Source organism: Mustela nigripes, chromosome 16 (genome assembly GCF_022355385.1).
Source record: "Mustela nigripes isolate SB6536 chromosome 16, MUSNIG.SB6536, whole genome shotgun sequence".
Lineage (NCBI taxonomy): Eukaryota > Metazoa > Chordata > Mammalia > Carnivora > Mustelidae > Mustela > Mustela nigripes.
The window spans coordinates 7,699,958-7,725,518 of NC_081572.1; the positions used below are offsets into that span (position 1 = coordinate 7,699,958).

The following is a 25,561-nucleotide window of genomic DNA, read 5'->3' on the forward strand; positions in this document are numbered from 1 at the left end:
CTTTCTTATTGATTTGTAAACATTCTTGATGTCTTCAAGATACAAATCCTTTGTTAGATATATAGATTGTGACTATTTTTTTAAACCCACCTGTGGTTTGCCTTTTCAATTCTTTAATGGTGCCCTTTGAGGAGAGGAGAAAACATTTTTAATTTGGTAAGGTTTTATTTATCAAATTGTTCCTTTAAGATATGGGCCTTTTGTGTCTTCTCCAAGAAATCTTTGCCTACCCTCAGGTTGTGAAGAGATTGTCCTATATTTTTTTCTCTAGTGGCTTTATAGTTTTAGCTTTATATATTTATGTCTGTAAGACATCCTTAAGTTTCATCTTTGGTGTGAGGTAGGGGTCAAGATAGCAGGTTTGCTTGCTAGTTTCCTTCCTTCCTTCTTTCCTTCTTTCTGTCTTTCTTTCCACGTATTGAAATCCAGTTGTTCCAGCACCATTTTTGGAAAAGATGTTCCTTTCCTTTTTGAATTGTTTAGGCACCTTTGTAAGATCTACTGACCGCCTAAACGTGAGGACAGACACAGGTTGGATCTATAGCCCCAGCAAGACTGTACTAAGGGAGCCAGATGTCCTTGCTGAACTGCAGATGGTGTGTTCCTCCTCCGGGTCATTGGGGCTCTCACGTAGGAGGGCTCAGAACTACTGCTGGCTTCCTCCCAGCCCACGTTCCACCCATGCTTGGAGATGACAGGGAACGGGGGATAGGCAGACTGTCAGAAATCCTAGGGCGGATCTGAGAGCTCATCGGGTTCTATACTTAGGAATGGTTGTTCTCAGCATTCACCAGTGCAGCCAAAATGCCTCCAGCCCGAGCCAGGACACCCCTGTTCTGAGAGCGGAGGGGGAGTTCCTAGATGCCTCCTCTTCCATCCTCTTTGCTCATTTCCACTCTGTGACACCGTGTTCCTTCCTCATTTGTAAACTCCATGAGAAGTAGGACTCTGCCTTGCTATCTAGCCCTGTACCTCCCAACAGTGTGGCGAGGTGGCGGGGGAAGGATGGGGGTGTTGGAGCCATCGCTATGACTGAAACCTGCCACTTTGTCTGGGGGTTAGTTTCTGATGCCCTGTGATTCTGGCTGGGTTCTCCCACCGAGGACTCCTGGGAACAGCCTCCCATCCGCAGTCCAGCTTCTTTCCTCATGTTCATTGGCTCCCTGTGGTGAATGTCACCAGCACTTGGCTGGGTCCCCAGCGCAAGCGGTCAGCAGAAAGCCACCATCCCACCCTCTCCGTGGTTTTGAGCTTGTGGTAGGCTTCTTTGGTATGGAGGACAAGCGCTTGCCACCATCCATCCCATGCCAGCTGCTTGTGTCTGTTAAGTTCCCATTCAATTTCCTCTCAATCTTCTCTCTTTCTACCAAATAAACTGGGAGAGGAACCTCCGATAAGTGGTCAGGCAGTCGATTGTCATACTTCTCTTTACCCCTGGCTGTTGATCGGCAGAGTCACGTGGAACGCCCTATGGATTAGATGCATATGGAACGTTCTTCAGACAACTCTCTGCCAAGTCCCCAAGAGTACGCTCGGACCTGGGCTGGAGGTTCCGGACCATCTTTGGTCCATTAGTTGCAAGGCCTGTGGTTGCCCTCTGGGGCTTACTTTTCCTCCTGACAGTTACCTGAAGAAAGCTGAATTTATTACCATTATTGTTATTTTAGAGACGTCTCCCTTTGATAAGGTCTGCCGTAACAAAGCCAAGGTACCAAGAGGCATTTGTTACATATATTGAGAACTAATGGAACAGTTTGGGGGAAAATTGTAAAGGCACTGAATAAGCATGACTCACTGTTTCTGAGGGTATCCGTTCTCCGTTCTCCGTACAAGCTGCCAGAGCAGGCTCACACCGAATCCGGAACTGCTGGGAGTATGAGCATTCCTGGGATTCCCAAACCTGGATGTCTGCTCAGAGGCGAGCCCTTAGAGAGGCACAGCCTCATAGCCTCTGGGGGGGTCCATGGGGCTGGGGCAGTGGGTGCAGCAGCCAGGAGTGTGGGACCCTGGCCAGGAGGCGAGACCTGGATTCCTGGGCAGTTCTGGGGAGGAAAGCAAAGGCAAAGCAGGACTTGATAAGGGGACAATGCCTTTTGTTCTTTGCGGGATGTCCCAGGGATAAGAGGAAGGTTGTGGGCATTTTTTTTTAAAAGATTTTATTTATTTATTTGATAGAGATCGCAAGTAGGTAGAGAGGCAGGCAGAGAGAGAGGAGGAAGCAGGCTCCCTGCTGAGCAGAGAGCCCGATGGGGGATCGAGCCCAGGACTCTGAGATCATGACCTGAGCCCAAGGCAGAGGCTTAATCCACTGAGCCACCTAGGCATTTCTTTTTAATTGAAAATAAGATTATGCCAAATCTAGCACAGTTAACACTGTCCTCTCCAACCCTTCCCTTCCCCTATGCTAATTCTACCTTTTAGGGTTTTTGCTTTTTGGTTTTGTTTGTTTGTTTTAGATTTACTTATTTTAGAGAGCGAGCCAGCGCTGGTGCGCAAGCATGGGGAGGAGTGGGGAGAGAGCGGGAGAGCGTCTCCTTTAAGAGACTTCTCACTGGGCATGGAGCCTGATGTGGGGCTCCATCCCAAGAGCCAGCTGCTCAACTGGCTGAGCCACTGGGCACCCCTACCTTTTATTTTTATTTATTTATTTATTTATTATTTTTTTTTAAAGATTTTATTCATCTGACAGACAGAGATCACAGGTAGGCAGAGAGGCAGGCAGAGAGAGAGGAGGAAGCAGGCTCCCCACTGAGCAGAGAGCCCGATGCGGGGCTCGATTCCAGGACCTGAGATCATGACCTGAGCCGAAGGCAGAGGCTTAACCCACTGAGCCACCCAGGCGCCCCCCTTTTATTTTTTAATAGAGAATTCATGGCATCACTTGCCACCATTGGGAGAGGTTTTGTGATGGGGTCACTTTCCTTAACTTGATCTTTTCTGGGTCTTTGGGTTCTTACTTTGTGTCCCGCATAGTTCATCCCGTTTGTCTCTGACCCATTTGGCTGACCTACCTGTCAGCTGAGGTGGGTGGGATTCCAGGTACCCGGCTCCCGAGCACGGCCTGTGTTTTTCCTGGAGCTCGTTGTTCCTTCCACATGTGACTGTGTAAGGGGTCAGGGGACCCTCAGCACCGCGTCCACCCTTCCAGAGCACCTGCTGGCGGGGAGCCGGCCCATGAGCTACAAGTCCAGACCTTGACTGGATGTCACATAACGGGGCTTCGGAGGCAGGGAGCCGTCCTTGGATTCCAGTCAGTTCGAGGGAGGGTTTTCATCATGCGTGAATAGGGGCCATGTCCTGAGTGCTTTCCAAAGCCAGCTGTGTCTCAGATACCTTCTGATCCCGTGATAACGGCTTTTAGAAATCGCTCTCTTTGAAACAGACTTTCAAATCCATTCCACAAGACGTTTTCAAATCCCAGCATTGGAGGAACGTGTGTTTGCTATTTCTTGACCATTCCTGAGACTGTATGATCACTTTTTTTTCTCTGTGTCGAGACTCCCCGCACCCCCCCACCCCTTGGGAGGTTTTATGTATAAAACGCTCCTTTCATGTTTAAATGCTGCTGGTGCAAACGAGCGTCTCTCAGATCCTTGGTGTTGTGGACTGCCTCATACTGTGTGAGTTACACAGATTTTAATATCCGTTCGTTCTTTGATTTATTCAGTAATTATTCACTGAGCGTCTATGTGTCAGGTATTGGGGATATCACGCTAAACAAATGAACAAAACCCCCTACCATCCTAGAGCTTGTGTTTGCAGTGGGGGGGGGGGGCATCTGTGACAAAGTTAAAAGATTGAACATGTAGGAACGACATAGCATGAGTGCTGTTTGAAGAAAAAGAAGGAAGGAAAGAGGGTGTTGGGAGTGTTGATGTTTTAAACGGATACTGAGACTTTTCACCACAAATATGGTCTGTGAACAAGGGCCTGCGGGAAGTCAGGGGGTGAGCCATAGGGATGTCTGGAGGAAGAGAATACCAGATTGAGGGGGAAAAGCAGAAGCAAAGGCCCTGAGGTAGGAGCAAGCTTGGTGTGTTCAAATAGCAAGAAGACCCGTGGGACCTGGGAGTGTGTGTGTTTATTTTTCTGAAATACACAAAGAAAATACACTAACAGGCTGTCATTTTTCTGTAATTTCCGAGAGATCTGAGTGTCATGAATGCCTTCCACAGGAGGGACAGAAGCTGGCGGGATAGAGTGAATGTGTCTCTAAGACTGTCATTGCCACGGAGGGGCCCTGGTTCTGGAGAGGAGGGGTCCTCTTGTACCATTTTCAGAGTGAAGATGGCCCAGCTGCTTGTCCTTGGTGCGAAAACACGAGCCTGCCACGAAGCTGGGATAAAGCACGCTTGTCTCAGGGTCCAGGTCCATCACGATCCCGGCAGGCATGGCGGGCAGGCTCCCCTAGGAGCATCTGAATTCAGAGACTAGCACAGGCCCCGTCACCAAAAATTACCTGCCACTTTCCCCTCTTGCCCTGCTGCCGATGAATAAATGGGGGACAATAATGGGCCTCACAAGACTACCGCAGAGGGAAGGTTTGGACCTCTTTGTCTCAGTGTGACACCGACCAGAGTGACAGTAATTGTGTCCGAGGGTCTGATTGCCTGCCCTGCAAAGGAATCAGGGAAACGGGCCCCCCCCTGGAAAGCCATCCTTCATCTTACCTCGTGCGTTTCCGTTCAGAGACCCAGCGGGGAAGGTGGTCAGGACGTGACGCGGGACGGGCTGAGGGGGGACAGAAGCAGGCCTGGAAGAGAGGGCGAGAGCGAGTCGCATGGATTCAAGAGGTGCGGCCGAGGGGTCTCGAGGTCTTCTCCAGCTTCTCCAGCACACCCCTAACACGCACCGGCTCTCCTGAGTAAAACTCGAGACTGGCGTATCTTTCTCAGGTGCCTACCACCGTCTTCGAAACACCTGTTTCTGCTCTTCCTCATTGAGGTGGGGATGCTTTTCAATCTTTTGGTAAGATGGTGCTTAATTTGCTTTTTTTTTTTTTTTTCCTAAACAAGGTGGAGCATTAGCTGACATTGCGCGTTTCCTCTTAGCTCACCTCATCACCGAGGTCCTGAACGTGCTGGGGGCCCGGCAGGGGCCGGGGTCTTATTGCCTGGCTGGGGCTGTGGGGAAATTGAAAAGTTCCCTGAAGGCCCAAAGTCTCTGTGGCTGTGGCCCCACTAGCACGACATGCTACCACATGAAGTCAAACGTTTAAGAACTTAATGATAAGCTCCCTCGGCTCTTCTCTGCTTGGCTTTGGTCTCCGAGTCAGGAGAAGCCGACCCCCTCCCTGCTGTGAGTGGGCCACAGCTGTTCTTCATTTAGCCTTTTCTCCACGGTCCTCGTCCAGCCTTGATTTCCACCCAGAGATCTGGACAACTGGGGCCATGACAGAGCACGAGACGATGGCTCAAAGAGAGCAAAAAGGGAAAATTCCAAGTTTGACTTTGACCCCGGCAGGAGGAGGTGCTAATATGGTAAAGCACTGGACATGGTCTAAGGAACAGACAGGGCTGGAGTTAGGGACGAAGCCCCGACTGCAGGATGATCCCGAATTCATGGACACTCACAGACTGTGTATTGTTAAGAGATTGTTAAGAGCCGCATGAATGCGGGATGACGGACGTGTGCCTGGTGTGCGTGTGTGCGTGTGCACACGTATGTGCATGCGCGTGCATACATACTCCGGCGGAAGATGGGCAGAGGAAGGTGGACCGATCGGAGACCATGTGCCATCACTGGATTTGAATAGCTTCTCCATAGATCTCCATCTTGCTTTGCAGGTTCTCTGGCACATGCTGGAGAGCCTTGGGCGGCGAGGTACAGGGTTTCTAGGATCCCTCTGCCCTCCTGTGAGGTCCTCAGGAGGGTGGCGTTCTGTGTCCAGAAAGGTGGGCCATTATAAAACAACATCTTTCTCATTTGGCAGCTCTCAGGGACATGAAAAATGCTCCACTTCGCCTGGGTGTAATTAAACTTGGGCTAGAGTTTTCCCCTGCAGCTTTGCTGGCAAATTCAATAATGATGAATTAAGGAGAATATTTACAGCATTAATGCGAACAGGATTTAAAATAACATATACAGCTCACTTAATTACGTTCCTCATGACTTCCCGCCACCCTCCGAATGGTAGCTCAGCACCCCGTCTAATTCCACCAGCTTTGCCGCCTCGGAATAGCCCCGTCTCTTCCTTTCCTCTCTCCACGGCCATTGACGCTCTGTGTTTGTCTCCCGTCCCGTTTGAGATCTGTTTGGCCGCCTGCGTGTTTTGGTTGTGAGGTTTTCTTTCTTCCCCCAGTGTGCTCAGTCTGCAGCCACCCCAACGCTCCTCAGCTTTCCTCGGGGTGTAAAACCACTTGGCTGTGTTTTCAGGGGAAAGAGCTAGAAATGACAGGGGGGCGGCACCCCTTGTGGCCACTGCGTCCTTCCACCCACCAGGAGCACCTCTGCTCCCCTGTCCTCGGCTCTCTTTCCTCTCCTCCCGTCCCCGGGGGATTTCTCTGGGGGTGAGGTTTGGACGTGAAACTAGCACGCTTTCTTTCCGTCTGGGAACTTCTGGCTCCTTTCTCAACCCCTTCACCTGCAAAATAGGAGGGATTTATAAGACCTTGACTTCCCAGGAAGCAGGGTCCCCCCCTTTCCCCTGGTGCCTGAGCTTCGCCCAGCAAGTCTGCAACAGCCTTGCACGTAGGTGTGGTCACGGGCTGAGTATCCAGCCTTGCTCCTGGGGCGGGGGGGTGGGTGGGGGAACGCTTTCCCACCCCTTAGCCACCAGACTGCAAGAGGGAACTCCTTGGGTCTGAAGTGGGAGACCGTCAGGAGAGGTGCCCAGAGTGTAGGAGACAATGCAGAGTGGACCCTGGATTTGTCTCTTTTCTTTGGAGCAACTATCGCCCGTGCTCCCAGGCCCCAGAGGCTTGCTTTCCCGGGGTAAACATTTCAGTGGTTATTTCCAACCTGCTGTTCTCTTGTTCGGCCGACAGCCGTCAAGACTTTATCACAACTGCGGTTCTGTCTTGATCAAGGACGGAGCTTGTGGCTGAAGGAGAAGCAAAACCCCCCTTTGGACTAGCTAGAGGAAGAGGAGAGAGTGCACTTTAAGGACACAGAATCCAGGGTGAGGGGATCCGCCGGGCCTCTGGGGACGCTGGGATTAGGAGGCCGCAGGCTGTTGGAGCATGTCTATTCATTCCTCCCCGCCTCCCCGCCAGTGTCTGTCCTTTCTGCTTTCCGTCTGTGCTCTCTACCCCGCAAGCTTGCTTTCTCAGCTGTGCCCTGGCCTGTTAAGGGCTCCCCCGTGGCTCCCGGGTCACCGTGCCCACAGCTCAACAGAACAGTCGAGACTGAGAATCTGGCAGAGTGGGTGAATTGTGTCCGCCTCCTCCCTCGACCATCCCTGGGGCGCAGAGTCGAGCACGCCCACCCCAGGCTCTCCTGGGTGGCGTCAGGTGACCCGCAGAGGACGCAGGTGGGATGTGGGTCTTGGCCCCCAGCTCCCTTCACCTTCAGGAGCCTGTCTACTGGGTGGGACCACCTGCCTCCCCCAGCGCTGGGACAGGAGGAAAAACCCCGTCCTGGGGCACCACTGTTCCTCTCCCCCTGCAGATCTCCCAGGGACAGGCATCATTGCTGCAGTCAAGGAGAGGGGATCGCTGAGGATTTTCAGGTGACGGACATCAAAGGCTTATTAGCAGGCAAAAGTTTTCTAATTAAAAGTCAGGGGAGGCTGGGGAATGCTTCAGGCCTCTCAGCAACATTATCTTAGGAGCCGTTTAACGGTCAGCCAAAAATCTGCAGGAGAGTGCAGCCACAGGAGTAGGGGGAGAGGGGTCCCTGCACGTCTGGACAGCATCTGGGGCATGTGGGACCATTCTCTCCCGGCTCCCTTTGCTTTGGCCTGGAGCCATGATTGAAAACGGGTGAGTGGCGAGTTGGGGGGCTACCCACGAGGCTTTGCAGATGAGTGAATCGCCCATGGCACTCCACTTTCAGAGGTTAACGCCAAGAATAATTTCCTGCCGGGTGCTGCCTGGCCCCCAGGCAATTGTCCTGAAACCGGTGCAGGTGGGTAAACCAAGTCTGGATGGGACTGTTTACTCAGCCCTGTGACAGGATACACAGAGGTATTGTGTCAGTGCAGGGTGTTCAGAGGTGTTCTGGGGTGCTACTTGTTGGGGAGCTGTGGCGGGCATCTCCACGGCCTCTGCAAGGACGGACACCGAAATCAGAGAGTTTCAGGTGAATACACCTGTCTTCCAGGTCCCGATTTCTCAGAGTGGTCTGCTGACCACGCACCCCCCCCCCCCCCCACCTGCCCTGTTAGAGTCACTGTAAGCCCTGATTGAAAAGTGTCATTCCTTCCTTGCTTTAAACCTATTAATATGGGATGCCTGGGTGGCTCAGTTCGTAAGCAGCTGCCTTCAGCTCAGGTCATAATCCCAGCGTCCTGGGATCGAGTCCCGCATGGGGCTCCTTGCTCGGCAGGGAGCCTGCTTCTCCCTCTGCCTCTGCCTGCCACTCTGTCTGCTTGTGCTTGCTCTCTCTCTCTCTCTCTCTCTCTCTCTCTGACAAATAAATTAAAAAAAAAAAAAAGATTCTAAACCTATTAACATGAATGGGGTAGGTTTTTAAAATGCAGATGTAGAAAAATCTGTGGGTTATAGTAAATAAAAAAAGGAAACTATAAAACTGGAAATAATACCCTTCCTTTTGAATTAAAAAAAACAAAAAAAGGAACTGTTGGAAAGGACATATTTTTTTCCTGGTATTAGTGTGGTATTTTTTTCTGGAAGAATACATTAGAATCTGTGATGGCTGGTTACCTTGGAAAGAGACACTTGGGGCGGGGGAGGGAGACTCCTGGTTTTCGTCTCAACCCTTCCTGTTTGCATTTCTAACCACGTATCTGTGTTACTTTCAGGCTTTTAAATGTCATCAGGGATTATCTGGGCAGTGGGATTACACGCCATTTTCTTTTCTTCTGCGTGCTCTTTTTGTGTTAAGAAAATCAATTTTTTAAAATGCACTTCCCAAAAATGAACCTGTCACTGGCTGACAGGACCTGATTCTCTGAGGAGGGAATCCCAGTGTTGCATATTTAACAAGCACACGGATGTGTGAGAACGTGGTGGTTCGGAGCCTGCCCAAGCCTCTCCCCCGACCCCCGAAAATGTGCCCCGCAGCATTCTGATGATTTGGAGCAGGCAGTTGAGAAATGGGAAGGTGGAGGAAGGGCTCTCCGACCTCCCCCATCCTACCTAAAAATGGGACAGATTTCCTGGGAAGCAGGTGCCTTTCTTGCACCGGGGAGGGCAGAAGGCCTGAGCCTCGCCAGAGATGCTTGTCCGCCCAGGGAAGTCCCCACGAGGTGCCCAGTGAAAACAACCCCTGTCTCCCATGGGTTCCTGTGTATATTTACCTTCCCACCATCTGTCACCCTGTTTTGGTTTTTTTTTTTTTTTTTTTTTTTTTCCTTTTAGGCTATTTATTTATTAGGAGAGAGAGAGTGAGTGTGCACACATGAGTAGGGGGGAGGGGCAGAGGGAGAGGGGGAGGGAGAAGTAAGCTCCCCGCTGAGCAGAGAGCCTGACACGGGGTTCAATCCCAGGACCCCAAGATCATGACCGGAGCCGTAGGCAGCAGATGCTTCACTGCAGATACTTCACTGCAGATGCTTAACCAACTGAGCCCCCCAGGCGCCCCCCACCGTCTGTCACCCTTAAAGGCAGATTGCACTTTCCTTTGGTCACTTTCCTACAAATCTGTCACTGTTTGTTAAGATGCTCCCTAAGCCCCAAGTTCTAATCACCCCTTGAATTACTCATCACCGAGCTTCCCCCTCGCAGATACGACGCGCTGTGCATGTTCATAAACTTTGCTTTTCTCTTGCCAGTCTGTCTTTCGTCTGTTTAATCTCCGGGCCCCAGCTACAGAACCTAGGAGGATGGGGGAAACGTTGCTCTTTCTCTCCTATAAAAACCTGATGCTTCCCAGATCCTTCCAAATGGGCATCTTGACAAACATCAGAGCAAACACTGTCTGGTGTTTTCTTGTTGCTTTCAGTGCTCCCACTTGGGGATGGCGACGGAGCACATTCATTTGGGAATGCTGTCTTCACTTGCTCGTTTCTGAGCCGCCCCCCCCCCCCCCCCCGAAGAAGTTGGCTTCCTCTTCAGGAACCGGCTGGAGAAAACTCTTCTTTTTTAAAGAGCTCATGTGATGAGGCAGCTACCTGGTCAATCTCCCTATTTTAAGGTCCATTTGAATATTAAGGTTATACTAGTACAATCCAGTATTCAGTTGTTGTACTTCGCCCCCCCACCCCCACCCCCAACTAATTCTCTGGAATGGTTAGCATGGAATTGGGATTTTTTATTCTTTGATAATTGAATAGTGTAGAGGGAGGGAAAAATCTTTACCTCTACTCTCTTACGTTCAGTGCCTGCGAGCTGTGAATCAAACTTACAAAGACAGGCTAACAGCAGAAAAGCATACAGATTTTAGTTTTAATTTTACGTGCACCAGGGCTGCATAGAAAAGACACGAAATCCCCTAGCAGCGTTTAGGATTGAGAGCTAATATACCATTTTGACACAGGGTAATTCATTGTGGAAAAAAAATGACTAGATAAAGGAAAAACAGATCTGAGCTTTTAGGGGCCATACATTGTAGGAAGAAAATATCTAGGGGAAACTAATGGGAAAGAAGGCTTATTCTATAAATTTTGTTATACAGACTGCTGTCATCGCTGGTGTTCCTTTTCTGGGACGGGGATGGGAGGCACCATTATGCAGGATGATATATCCCCTGTTTTAGGCAGAGCGGGAGAAGGCAGGGAGTTCTTCCTGCCTCTGCTGGTTCTCAGTGGCGCAAAGTAATCCTCATCCCAAAGGGTATGTTTTGGAATGGATCTTCTGGTTCCCTTCAAGAGTTTTTACCACTAATACCATCTTGCCTTTAATGTGCACGTGTGTCCGTGTGTGTCTGCCCTTTCTCAGCACCCCGGGAGCCGTGCACTTTGGGACACATGCTGGGGATGTTGGGAAGGCCTCATCCAAGATCGGCAGTACTTCTCCATTTTTTATATTGTTCTTTATATTTACCAAGTATCTTCTCCCGTCTTTTATACTTTATTGGGTTTATTGACTTCGCTACATGATTTCCTCCTTTGTTCCTCACCCTTTACTCGTTTGGGAGTTTTAAATTCAGGTTCTCTTTCGAGGCTACCTTTAGTGTTTTAACATGCATAGTAGACTTAAGGATGTCCAGAATTAATGAGTATCTCTCCCCTTTTCCTTAGCAATCTTTCAGGACCCGGGATTGCTTTAAGTTGGTTCACCCTGGCATCCTCCGTATTATTATTTTTCTAATGTTTTAGTTCTGCATTTTTTTGATACCTCCAAATTAGCTACTAGTATTGTTGTTGTTGTATTTTTAAAAATTTATTTATTTATTTATTTGAGAGAGAGAGAGAGCATGCAGGGAGAGGGGCAGAGGGAGAATCTCAAGCAAACTTCCCGCTCAGCATGGAACCCAATGCGGGGCTCAGTTTCATGACCCATGAGATCATGACCTGAGCTGAAGCCAAGAGTCAGATGCCCAACTGACTGAGCCACCCAGGCACCCCTTATTATTATTATATATTTAAAAAAGAGAAAAACTTTATGCACTGTTTTTTAGAGCGATGTTGGGGTCACAGCAAAACTGAACTGACGGTTCGGAGATTCTGGTGTATTCACTGTCCTCACTCATGCACAGCACCATGACCAACACCCCCCACCAAAGAGGTACGTCTGTTCCATCTGAAGAGCCTTAGAGGGACACATCATTACCACCCAGAGTCCACAGTTTGCACGAGGGTTCCCTCTTGGCCCTGCACCTTCTTTGGTTTTAGACACGTGTATAATGACATGTATCAACCGTTATAGTATCATGCGGAGTAATTTCACTGCCCTAAAAATCTTCTGTGCTCCACCTGCTCAGCCCTCCCTCCCCGTCCCCCCGACAACCACTCATCTCTGGACTGTCTCCATATTTTCGCCTTTTCTGGAACGTCATGCGGTTGAACACAAACGGTCTGTGTTCACAGATGGTCCTTTCATTATTGGCTTCTTTCACTAAGTAATCTGCATTTAAGGTTCACTCATGTCTTTTCGTGGCTCCATAGCTCATTTCTTTTCAGGGTTGAATAATATTCCATCGTCTGGATGGACTGACATCTGGATGTCTATCCATTCACCACCGACTCAAGGCCATCTTGGTTGCTTCCAGGCTTGAGCAATTATGAATAAAGCTGCCATGAACATCCTTGTACAGGTTTTTACGCAAATGTGAGTTCTCAGCTCCTCTGGGTAAACACCAAGGAGCGTGGTTGCTGGCTTATCTGGTCAAAGTGTGTCTCGTTTAGTGAGAAACTGCCAAACTGGCCCAAGGTGGCCACGCCATTTTGCATTCCCACCGCCACAAATGAGCTCCCTGCTGTGCCGTGTCCTCACCAGCATGTGGTGGGGTCAATGTTTTGGACTTTGGCCATTCTGATAGGTGTGGACCCGTATCTCATCGCTATTTTCATTTGCATTTCCCCGATGACATACCACAGGGAGCATCTTTTCATCCACTTCTGTGCTACCCGAAATCTTTTGTGAGTTGCCCTTTGAGGCCTTGGCCCATGTTTTAACTAGGTAGCTTGTTTCCTTACTGTTGAGTTTTGAGAATTCCTCGTAGATCTTGGGTAACTGTCCTGTATCAGATGTGTCTTTTGCAAAGATTTTCTCCCAGTCTGTGGCTTGTGTTCTCATTCTTGACGTTGCTTTCAGCAGAGCCCGTTTTTAATTTTAATGCTATCCCGCCTATCAGTGACTGTTACTGTTTTATATGATCAGTGCTTGCTTGTATTTTCCAGCACTTCTGCTGATTTCTTTCCTCACCGTCAGTCCTTGCGATGCCCTCCTCTCTGCTGTCTTTCTTACTTTAATACTTCCTCACTTAGGATCCATAGGGATAAAAATCTCTCATCTAAAAATATCTCTATTTTGCTCTGAGCCTTGAAGGAAAACCTGAGTTGCATCTAAATGCCTCGGCTGACAGAAATTTAAATTTCCTTCGTCACGTTGGCAACATCATTCCATATCCTTGCTCTTAGACCGCATCCGTCAGACAAAGAGTTGTGTTGCATGATGTGTTCTCGGGGAGCATTATAAAATTGTACCCAGCAGTGACCTCATTTGCATTTTCTGTCTTTCTTTCCATTGTGTATCCGTCTTTTTCATGTGTCTGTGCTGTTTCTCGGTTTCAATAGGATGTGGTTTTGCGTGTGCTTGCGTGCACATGTTGTTCTGTGTAAGTCTTGGAGTGCCCTTCTAAGCTGAATACGCATTATTACTATTACTATTATTATTCTTATTCTTCCTGGAAACTTTTTAACAATTGTCACTTCAAACTGATCTTTTCCTTCATTATTTATTTCCTTGGGCAACCCTTCATGGTGTTTATTCCATGCTCTTACTTAGCTCCCACCTGTCTCCCTGTGGCTCTTCTCTGTGCATTTTTTTTCAGATTTGATATTTATTTATTTACTTAGAGCATGAGCAGGGTGAGGGGCAGAAGGAGAAGGTGAGAGAGAATCCCACAGAGATTCCATGATGAGTGCGGAACCTGACGTGGGGCTCAATCCCATGACCCCTAGATCATGACTTGAGCTGAAAGCAAGAGTCAGATTCCCAAAGGAGTAAGCCACCCAGGCACCCCTTGTCTGTTAAGTTTTTAATTGCAAGGACTACAGTTTTTGTTTTTTATTTTTTTTAAGATTTTATTTGTTCGTTTGACAGACAGACAGCAAGAGAGGGAATATAAACAGGGGAAGTGGGAGAGGGAGAAGCAGGTTTCCCGCTGAGGAGGGAGCCTGACACAGAGCTTGATCCCAGGACCCTGGGATCATGGCCTGAACCAAAGGCAGACACTTAACGAGTGAGTCACCCAGGTGCCCCAGGACTACAGTTTTTATTTCTGTGTTGTCCTAGTGGGTTCTTTTTTTACTATGTCTGCTTTTCCTTTGTTACAACTGGTTCTTATGGTTTTGATTTCTTCTTTTATTTTTTTTTAAGATTTTATTTATTTATTTATTTGACAAGTAGGCAGAGAGGCAGGCAGAGAGAGAGGAGGAAGCAGGCTCACTGCTGAGCAAAGAGCCCGATGCGGGGCTCGATCCCAGGACCCTGAGATCATGACCTGAGCTGAAGGCAGAGGCTTAACCCACTGAGCCACCCAGGTGCCCCTTCTTTTATGTTTTTAATCAGGTTAGATATATCTTATATTTTCAACCGTATATCTCTTATAGAAAGCCATGTTTCTTCTTCTTTGTGTGTTCACAGACTCTATTTGTGGTGTGTTGTTTTCTCCTGGGCTTTGTCACGTTTTAGATCAGTACTTCTCTAGTGGGGCATACGTTTTTCCTCAGAGGATTCCCAGGGCCCTGGATCTTGAGAAGGCCCTTCTGTGTGGCTTTGCATTTACTTCCATAAGACCCCTTTATAGCAATGTTAGCTTGGAATTGATGGTTACAGTCCTGTCCAGGTTGGGGTTTTCCCAGCCCACGCAGAAATTAGAAACTCAGCACTCTGAACTGTTTGAGGTAAAAGCCCATAGTTTTTGTGGGCTTCAAACATTTTTTCCCCCTCCAGAAACCAGGCAGAAGCATGTCATCATCCTTTTTGTCTCTCTGTGCAGCTGAATGGATGTTTTCTTCTAGTCCCCACCCCTCCATATAGGGGCAGAATTTTATGACTTTTGTATTTATAGAATTTCACCTCCTGGCTCGTGTGGCCCAAGGGCCTCCTCTTTGCCCCCTGTGAACAGTCACACCCAGAACCCATCCACGGGGTCTCCTTAATCCCTCTGCAGCATCTGAACTGGTTTTGGTGTTTGAGTTCCAGTTTATAGCTTCCTTATCATTAATGATCCCCTTTCTTTGCTGCAAGCGCCGATGTGCTTTTAAAATCCTTTTGTTCATTTCATCTGTCATTTTGAGGCCATGGTAGAAGGGAGATTTTGGTTTTATCTTAATCTCTAGTCTTGCTGGAAACAGATGTATCTCCAGGAGAAATTTGCACAATTGTGCCAGTGTCTGTCATCTGTCCTTCACCAACCTCTGCCCCGTAAAACAGGCTGAGCCCCTTCAGTGTCGCGGAGATCACGGACTTGTATCTCTTCCACAACTTGTGACTTGACCTTTCCACAACTTTGGCAATAAAATGAAAATACAAACAAGTGTTTGCCTTCAACAGGACTGACACGAGCAGCAGGTTAGGACTTCTGTTAGGCTGTTTGGCAGGGAGGGAGTTTTTCAGCGGGGACTGGTTTTGTAGGTGGTGGGTACATTTATAACTATTTTGGGTTAGGAGCACGTTCGCTTTCTCGTGCCACCTTGTGATTGGAGGTGTTTTCCATCATATTCAGAACCACGTGGTACGGAATCTGGCATTGCAGGAGTGGGGCTGGAAGGGTGGGAGATCTGTTAACCCTTTCACAACCCATGGCTAGTTTGGTGGGCCACTGTAACTGAGCTCCGCCTGCCCCATAAAGGACAGTTCTATGGGAGAAGCCTAGATTGGTGACCCACACTTCTCAAGGGTGGATCTTGATGTGTTACCATTGGGATTCCTTGGGTGTTAGAGAAAAAAAAAATGCAGATGCTTGTGCTCTGCTCCTGATTTGCCTGAATCACCTCTCTTGGGAAGGACAGGTGAAGTTCCCCCAGGTGATTCTCGGTCATACTGCAGCGTGAGAATATTTGTCCCCATGCCTCAGGGACAGGACGATGGTGAAGCCAGTGCATGCCTAAAACTCTTTGGTAAGCCACTTCCTTTGGGATGGAGAGGCTATTCACAGAGAGAACTGGGATCTTAGGCTCTGCTTGAGTATGGTGTAAGGGAGGGAGATTCTGCTCAGTGGTTTATCAGAAGTGTTATCTTTGCATGGGATTTTCTTTTTGGGAAGAAGGGAATGGTTTAAAGTCACTTGGTGACATGAAAAAAAAAGAGGGGACAGAGGACAAAAGCAAATCCAGCTAAGCATTAACTTCCTTGGGGCTGATGCTAAAATGTTGCCCAGGTTTCAATTAGTAGAGCACCTTCTTCCCCATCCTTGGTCTGCCTTGAGTTGCCATGGTGGTAGGCACCCTGCTCTCTGGAAGGTCCACCCCTGCCACCTCCCCTTGGCAAGAGCTATCCTGTATTTTGGCTGAGCCCAGACCTGACTTCTCTACAGACTCAGGGCTGCAGCGGCATAAAGTGGGACAGATTTTGGCAGGGAGGTGAGAACCTGCCACTTCGGGTGATTTATAATTTTGAGATGTGTCAGGCAGCTCTGTCTTGGTCAGATGTTCTGCTCCCGTTCATATGCTTTGGACTGGATTCAGGAATGTTATGAGCAAAGGCAGAGCAGGTTATCCCACGCACAGACACACCTCTATGTCACTTCCCTTTGGCACTCACTCGCCCAGTGTCCGTCTGTGGGTTTCCTTTGGTTGGGTCCTCCTAGAACAAGGTTTTTCAAAGTGCATTTCCACAGGCTTTCCGCAATGACGCTTGTTCCCATGTTTTCGGTTTGGTGAGTGAGCAAAATTATGGAGTCTGTCATTCTGATAGAAAGTGTGAGAGGAGGACATGCTTTGGGCATAAGGGGACGTGTTCCCTTTGGTGCAAGGTGGGGAACAGGATAAGAACCCCAGTGAAGATTGCTAGTAAACACTTGCCAGGAGATCTGAGCTGAACATAACAAACTTGGGAGTCCATGCTCAGTGGTTTTCCATTGTGTTTTTCTGGCTCCATCTTTCTCTTCTAAATTGTGTTCCCTAGCACGCCTGTTACACTTGCTGACTCCTGAGCCTGGCTCAGCTTCTCCCATAAGTTTCAAGGAACTGCACTTCAGAAAAAAAAATTTTTTTTTTTAAGATTTTGTTTATTTGACAGAGAGCACAAGTCGGTAGAGAGGCAGGCAGAGAGATGCAGAAGCAGGCTCCCTGCTGAGCAGAGAGCCCAATGTGATTCCGGGCTTGATCCCAGCACCCTGGGATCATGACCTGAGCTGAAGGCAGAGGCTTTAACGCACTGAGCCACCCAGGCGCCCCCAGAAAAAAAAAAATTTAATATGATTTTTGTACAAGCTATGTGGGTGACACATCTTTTTAAAATGTTATTATAACCTGAGATCCACCTGCTTAAATTTCAAAGCATATAATCCATTATCGTTGGCTTTGGTACGATGTTGTCCAGCAGGTCCCTACAGCTTATGCATCTTGCTTTATGAAAAGGTTATGCCCATAGATCAGTAACTCCCTCTTGGAAAAATATGGAATGCTCCCTTAACGGGGGTGTCCTCTTTGGACAGGGGCTGGTCTAATTTTCTTGGTATCTTTCCAGTTTTAGGATATGCACTACTGAAATGAGATTTACTTGTCTGCTCATGTATGTGTGTACATATGTGTTTTTGCATGCTCAAGTTTGAGAACCACTGTGGAAAACTGAACACTTGACTGCGGCTCATTTAGGGTCTTCTTACCATCTGGCTGCTTCCGGACAGCCCCCAACACATGCCCACGCGTGCGCATTCGCTCGCGTGCTCATTCGCTCACACACGCATGCGCGCATGTATGCACACGCGCATGCGCACACACGGCTTCAGCCCCGCCCCTGCCCGTGTAGTAAGAGCTCCCATGTAGGTTGAAACAACTGGCGGCACCTCCAGCTGTCTTTCCTGTTGGTCCTCTTTTTTACATTCGTGGCCCATCGTAATCTGGGCATCGCTTGCAGAGTCTGTCCTTCTGAAGCCTTCATTTTCATGAAAGCATTTCTTTTTTTTTTTTTTAAGATTTTATTTATTTGGCAGACAGAGATCACAAGTAGGCAGAGAGGCAGGCAGAGAGAGAGGAGGAAGCAGGCTCCCCGCCGAGCAGAGAGCCTGATGCGGGACTTGATCCCGGGACCCCGAGATCATGACCTGAGCCGAAGGCAGCGGCTTAACCCACTGAACCACCCAGGTGCCCCATGAAAGCATTTCTGCTTTGAGCGGAAGCATCCACCAGCCGCGGGTCTCCCTTTCCCCAAACCCTCTCCTGGCTGGTAGTTGTCACCCACCTCGAGACCACGCCATTCTTCGGTGTCCCTTGTCGCTGTCGGAGTAGGAACAGCCCGGCAGACGTTTCTGCTCTGCTCCGTTTAATCTTACCATTTCACCAAACGGGGTTGCCCTTGAATGTGAGGGCAGCAGCGCTGGTCTTACAGGGGAGCCCCTCCCCCTGCCCATGGGACTTCCCCGGGTTTTCATCTCTGCTCTCTCAGAACTGGGGAGAGCTGTTTTGCTTTTGTGGTTTTTTCTTTCCTTTTTTAGCTCCAGGCGACCTCATGTCAGTACAGATAGCTTTACCTGTCCGTCTTATCCCGTCTGACCCAGCTCTTCTGCCTCAGAAGGCAGAGGGCTCAAGAAATAGGCTTCCCGCGCTGGGGTCCAAGACAGCTGGGCATCTGGGTATAGTGCCCTCTGCCCCCCGGGGTCCTTACACAAAGACAGCCCCCCTCTGAAGACGTGGTCCTCTTCAAATCTTAACCACAAATGGTCGAGGGGCGCCTGCATGACACTGTCTTTTAAGCGTCCAACTCTTGGTTTCAGCTCAGGTGGTGATTTCGAGACTGGAGTTGGGTTCAGTGTGCAGTCTGCTTGGGATTCTCTCTCCCTCCCCCTCTGCCCCTCCTGTTCATTCTTTCTCTCTCTCAAATAAATAAATAAATCTTTAAAAAAAAAAAAAAAAAGTAGAGAAAGAGATGTGTCTCCTTCCTGGAAGCTGCATTGGTTTCCAGAAACCAATTTTCCTCCTGATCATTGCACTTCTTACTTATGTTTATGGCAAATCTAGGGGGTAAAGAATGGTGTTCGTTATTCCTAACAATTAACTGTTGGAGGCTACTTGACCAAACCATTATGTTTTCATTTCCAAGGTGGCTTTCTATAAATTATATAGTTTTTAAAGACATTAAATTAAAAAATGGAAATATGACGACTTAATGAAATAGGATTGAATATATGATCCATGTAGAACACGGGTCATGTGTGTATGTATTCACGTGTGTATACATGTATAGTTTGTCAGTCTATCTATCCGTCTGTCTATGGATTGATAGTAAGCAATCATCTAGCACACTTTAGAGATGCTAGCTGCCTACTTTATCTCCATCTCTCTGGTAGTACCATTTTTTTAGGAAGTGCAAAGAGGTATTAATGTTAGTCTACGTAAATTACATTAGATGAATAAATCTGCTATTCAAAACAAGAAAGAAGGAAAAGGAAAGGAAAAAAAAAACAGGAGAGAGGAAGTTATTTTGTATTCCAAAGCAGCATAGACGAACTTAAAGGGCACCAGCCCGCTCCTCGTATTGATGGAAGGTCTCTGTTATCTTTAGCAGCTGGTGACCCTTTGTGAAAGTTGAAAATGTCAACATTACTGAATCTTAAAAAGCACTCCCTGTACAGCCAAGGCTCGGCTCGGTTCCACAAACCTGGAATATGGGGATCTGAAGGTATTTGAAAAATCTGCACCAAATCCTAGGATGGTCCAACTTTTTTCTCCCACACCATGGCCTCCTGCCCTTTCGGGTTTAAGTTAAGAACGGATTACGTGTACCGAGCAACGCCATTAGCCTTTCTTTTTATATTTTTATAAATGCAATACAAGTTCATCGTGGGAACCACTAAAATACGGCTTGTGCTGGATGCATGCCAGCCGTGGGGGGCCGTGCCCACTCTCATCCCCGCCCCACCACAATCCTTTATGTCCTTGCTCCTGCCTGCCTACACCGTCCGTCCATCTCTGATTCACCGTCCCCAAGAGAGGATCGGGAGAAACTGCCAGGCCGCCTCAAATCAAATAAACTCATGATGATCTGCATGTGGGCACACGTGCATATCCCCCCCCCCCCCCCCCGCTCTCTCGCACACACACATGCACACACAGCATGCACGTGCCAAAAAAGGTGAATAAAAGGAAACCTTCTGGGACTCACACCTGCTGTGGCTTTCCTCTCCTTTAATTCTGGTGAGGGAAGCGGGGCTTCCATGTCGCAGTCACTGTTAGTCCTCTGGCGAATTGGGAGGCAGTGGTGATGGTAGGGGACTGGTTCCTGGGCTGCCAGATGTGTTTGCCATGTGTTCCTCTGGCCGTGCCACCAGATTTTCCTCTTTGTAGTCCTCCCCGCCACCCGCGAGCCAAACCTTGGGTAAAGTTTACCCAAGTACAATGTGACTTGTGTTCTTTTTTTGTGGGGAGCTCCCATGAGTCTGGGAGAGTGTTTTTTCTATATTAGTTTGATCCCCGTTCTTGTAGAGCTGTTTGGTTTTATTTTTTTACGATTTTATTTATTATTTATTTGAGAGAAAGTGAGTGAGAGCGAGAGAGATCTAGTGAGAGAGAGAGAGAGAGAGAGAGCATGAGCATGGGGAGGGAGACGGAGAAGCAGGTTCCCCGCTGAGCAAGGAGTCTGATGCGGGGACTTGATCCCAGGACCCTGAGATCACAACCTAAGCTAAGGCAGACCCCTAACCCACGGAGCCACCCAGATGTCCCTAGAGCTGTCTTTTTCTTAATGATAGGGGGCTTTGCTGAAGTTTACCTTTGTACTCTATCTGAAACGTTTCGGGAACAGATTAATAGCCTGAGGATACTGCTGGGGGAAGTAGTGAGCTAATTAAGAAAACAAACTTTCAGAGGCAAGCATGTAGCCGCATTTCCGTGATGTGTAAATTATTCACATCTCCCTGATGTGCTAATCGCTCTTTATTTCTCAGCCCAGGCCGACTGGAAATCAGCCCACCCAACCTATGACTGCCCTTGACGGGGCTTCTCTTTTCTGGTCTGTAGGCTGCAGCAACCACAGAGGCTTTTCTCTTTGTGTAAGAATACAGGTGCTCCTACCCACTGCAGGTTCTGTGGCCAAATATACTTTGTCACCAGAGCATCCTGTCCCCCAGAAAAGAGACTGACTGTGCTGATCCCTGGGGGGTGCTGTACCATTGGCTCCCACCTTTCATTTGCTGGGACATCTTCTTGGTCCGTAAGCTCGTCCACTGAGACACAACCCATCCACGGTCCCACCTCCGGATTAACCTTTGCTGTCCTTCACGTGGCTTTCCATGAACCTGATCAGCGTCTGGAAGGCTTCAGTCTTGGCGAGGGGGGGCTTTCTTGAGGCCAAGGAGAGGAAGGCATGGAGGGCAGTGTGCTTACTGGTGCACACTGGCCTCCTCAGCTTCTCCGGGCTCTTCCCTTCCCGAACCTGCTCATCTCTGGCTAGGCTTTTGCACTGGGTTGAAATGTGGGAGGCCAAAGACCTGGGCTGAGAAGACTGGCTGCTTTCAGGGGCTGAGTGGTTAACATATTCAGAACTCATGGCCAGAAGACCACGTGGGCAACTGGGGATTTGCACGGGCAGCAAGCACTGGGTGAGAAGGTGGACCTCCGTCTGAGCTGGCAGGCCAAGTTCGAGCCCTCTTGGCCTTCAAGTATCTGTTCTGTTGGGCAGCACGGGGCGAAGTTTACAGAGCTAAGTCCCCTGCAGCTGGCCCGTGGCTTTGGAATCGCAGGGTGCTGGCAGAGACTGGCGATAAGCAAGGCTAGGAAGATACAAGGAGCCTGAAGAATGGAGGGTGTCCAGAGCACTGTGGGGAGGGTGGTCTCAGAAGGGGACCTGGCAGCAGCAGGGCTGATGAAGTAGGCGTTCCCAAGCCTAATGCTGGGGAAAGGCAAGGATGTTAAGTGACCCAGTGGTTCTCATGCTGGTCCCCAGGGACCCTGGGGGCTGCATCTGCCCCCACCCGGGGGCCTTCAGAGATGCCCACTGGTAGCCTCCTCCCGAGCGGTGTGGACCCGCTGGGTCTATGGCCGAAGCTGGGAATCTGGGTTTTTAAAAAATTTTCAGATGATTGCCACTTGAGACCTGTGTTCAGAAGTATCATTCCGGTCCTTTCAGGAGACCTTTCCGGCAGCAGGGCTCCTGGAGCAGGTGTCACCTCCCTAAAGCCTCTCCCTGTCCTCGCTTGGGAGTGAGCACAGGGAACCCCAAGCCACAGCGGGCGTGGTGGTCAGAGGGTCCTGCGGCAGCTGTGTGGTAGAAGGAGCTTTCGTGCCCCAGATGCTTTGGAGAGTTAGTAGGCTGAGGGGCCTTGGGCATCTTGGGGAGGTGGAGGCTCTGCCGGAGGAGACAGCAGGTACCAGAGGGACGGGTGGAACCAGCCGCAAACACACAGTCAGGAGCTCAGGGTTGGACTGTCTGTCCCGCTACTTGCCAGCGGGGTCATCCTCTGGGTCACTCGCCAGCTGAAGGCTTCCTGTTTTAGTCAGACCATTTTTTTTTGGCTTCTGGTGACAGGAATCAGCTCAACCAGCTGGAGTCAGATCAACTTGGGGAGAGATCCTGAAAGCTCTCAGAGTTGGGTTAGGGGGGCCAGCAGCAACAGGCCTCGGGCTCTGAGCAGCGAGGTCACACCATTGAGGTGGCCTCTCCAGTGGGTGTGTTTCCTCGCGTGACTGGGCTTCAGCCCATGGGCCAGTGTCCATGGCACAATGTCCATAGCCCAAGGACTCCAGTGGGCGGGCTTGAGTCACACGGGTCAGCCGCTGAGCTGACCACCTTGTCCCACAGACTAGATCAGGCTTACAGTCAGCAGCTGGGTTTGGAGAGGCCTCGTGCTGAACCCAGCCTGGTCTTTGCCGGCTGAACTCTGTATCCACTTTCAGATGCAAGGGAGCCAGAGGGCAATAAAAATTCTACCCTCATTGCCAGCGAAGATTGGGTTAGAGGCAGTGGCTTTGATATGCATCAGAGTGGGGTTTGTGATGGTGGCCTACAGAATTGGGCCGATTTGCCCACCAGCTTGCAGACCTACTAGGGGACCCTGTGCACCATGTTGCATGGAGGCCTAGACCAGAAGTGGGGCACTGTGGCACTCAGGGCAAGGGGGTGAGGCTGGGTGGATGTATTCATCTCGCAAGAAATTCACTGTGTCTCCACAGGAAGGTGTGAAGGGTAGGACAAAAGACTAGGAGTATTTAGGGGAAAGTCCCTCCTCAGGGAAACAGGAGTGGGAAAGAAGCGTTCTATACCCCACCCAGCACAGGGTAGAAGGGTCAGTTCTATGAAGAAGGCAGAGCCCGGAATAGTGGCTAGTGGAAAGGGAGAATGTTGGGGTAGATCACCGAGCTAACCTATTCTGTACCTGTAACATAGGATTTGAAAGAACCTATCTCATAGGGTTGCTTCTAGGGTTAAAGATAAGTTCTCCATGTGGCTACACATGTAAGTTCTTGCAAGTTGCAGAATAGGCACTTAGTGACAGTTGAACTTGAATTGGGGAAGGAGAGGAGGTCATGAGGCAAAGTCCTGGGGTCATCTGGGGCGGCCGTGTGTCATGGTGGGGTCGGTGATTACATAAGCCTTTGAGGGTTAGATTATCCTTTTTTTAGGTGGTTCTCTACCGTTCCTGGAACTGCTCCTCCCTCCTCTTTGTTTTCTTTGTCCCCTGGTAGGGATGAGGTGTTCTGTTCGTGGGCACCTCTACTAATAAGCCAGAAAACGTTCACAGTGAGGTTTGTCTGGTTCCACTCATTGCACACTGTTTCCTAGAAATGCAGGTGTGCTGGTCTCGGGCTTGTCCCTTGGTTTACCAAGCCCTGGCCAGTTTGGATGGGCCCCACAAAGCTCGGAGTATTGGGGGAGAGGATAGACAGCCCTTAGCGATGTCAAGCAAACCATGGCCTAGGCACCACAAGGGTGTCTTTTCCTTAGAACACAGCATTCTGTCATGGTGGCCACTCTCTAGACCCTTCTTCCGTTAGTCAAACTGACCAGTGACATCCGTGGTGACTCACATGGAGCTGGATTATCCACACCGGCTGCTGGGTGGACCCAGGTAATTAACTTCCTTGAGGAACAGAAAGGCTTTGGAATAATTCTCATGAGGGTCACCAAGGACCAAGAGATACGAATCTTAAAGAAATCTTTAAAATCCTGCTTTGAATAGTCTCTATCAGGAGCTGGCAGAGGACGGCCTGTAGGCCCGATGTGGGCTGCTACCAGTTTTTGTAAAAGGAGTTTTGTTGGAACACAGACACACAAACTCATTTCCGTGTTGACTCTGGCCCCCTTTGGTGCTACAACGACAGACCTGAGTAGTTTTCCAGAAAGACGGTACGACCCACAAAGTCCAAAATATTTATTATCTGGACTTTTACCAAAAAAGTTAGTTGACCCTCAAGAAGTATGGCTATAAAATAGGCATTTGGATCAATTAATGTTGGTCTGTCAGTGGGTAGGATGCTGCAGAATGAGGGTCTTAACCTTAAATAAAAGCATAAACTCTCTGAAAATATGTACAAAATGTCTATGTAGATGTGTGTGGACACTTTCCTGGGAAAGAGCGCTGTTGGCTTTCGTTTTCCATTCCACAAATACTTAAGTACCTCTCTGTGCCAGGCACTATTCTTGGCACTGGAGGTACAACTATGAGCAGATGTACTCACGCCCTCCCAGTGCTCACAGACCCAAGAGGTCGTGGACCTGCACACAGACAGCAAACAAGTGATGCCCTGAAAAATGGCTAAGTATCATGGAAATCAGGCTGCAGAAGAACCTTCCCCACCAGCCTCCTCTCCACCCACTACCCTCACCCCCATTCTCACCTCCTCCCCACCCCCTACCCTCACACCCCACCCCACCTCATCCCCCCACCAGCCTCCTCCCCACCCCCTACCCTCACCTCTACCCCACCATACACATATTCTCTCTAATACAGCATTCACATTGAGCCCGAAGAAGGAAGGGCTTAGAAGCCACCCTGAAAATAATATTTATATCACAGAAGTCTCAGAACAACAAATATTGGCCCTTATAAGTTCAATCAACATTTAGCCAATTGTAAAGTGCCCGTTTGGAATTCCTTCCCAGCTTGCTTTTATTACTCTTAATGCCAAAGCCCACTGGAGCCATGGGAGGTAACTGGTTGCGCCAGACTCTGAAATGATTTGGACAATCCACGCATCTCTTCTTCTAATGAGAAACAAATCTTGAGTCTATATTCTTAGGTTCAATATAACCTAAATTATAGGTTTGGCTGCTAAAACTTCTGCATTGTTCCCGTCCTGACCTCTGGCAGGTCATGGACATTTGGTTGAGCGCCATTGACATGGGAGACTACGGTGTGATCTGGACTGTGTTCACACTTGACTGCTGTGTGAAGTCACATTTCAGGACCATATGGTCCACCTAACGTGTGTGTGTGCGCGTCTCTACAGATACAGTAGAAGTAGAAACAAGATTGTCAGGAGTTTTTTGTAGGTGGTCCCCTCTGCATAGTGAAGGTTTCTCTCTCTCTCTCTCTCTCTTTTTTTTTTTTTAAGTTTTCTTCTGCCCTTATCCATATATTCTGTATTTCCTGTAACGTATGGGGAGTTCTTGTATTGTCAGAAAATATTTTAATACATTCAGAGGGAAAATAATGCTTTTCATTTTAGGGCACA

General features: G+C 49.0%; 1 protein-coding gene and 1 non-coding gene across 5 annotated transcripts in view; one reads left to right on the plus strand and one right to left on the minus strand.

Annotated features, from left to right (window-relative positions):
• The window catches only part of SLC39A11 (solute carrier family 39 member 11), a 321,667-nt gene that overhangs the window by 151,112 nt on the left and 144,994 nt on the right, over positions 1 to 25,561 (plus strand). The gene's annotated exons all lie outside the window — the stretch shown is intronic.
• LOC132004602 (U6 spliceosomal RNA) lies at positions 17,344 to 17,446 on the minus strand. Its single transcript, XR_009400562.1, has one exon. It is a non-coding gene; the product is annotated as a U6 spliceosomal RNA (small nuclear RNA).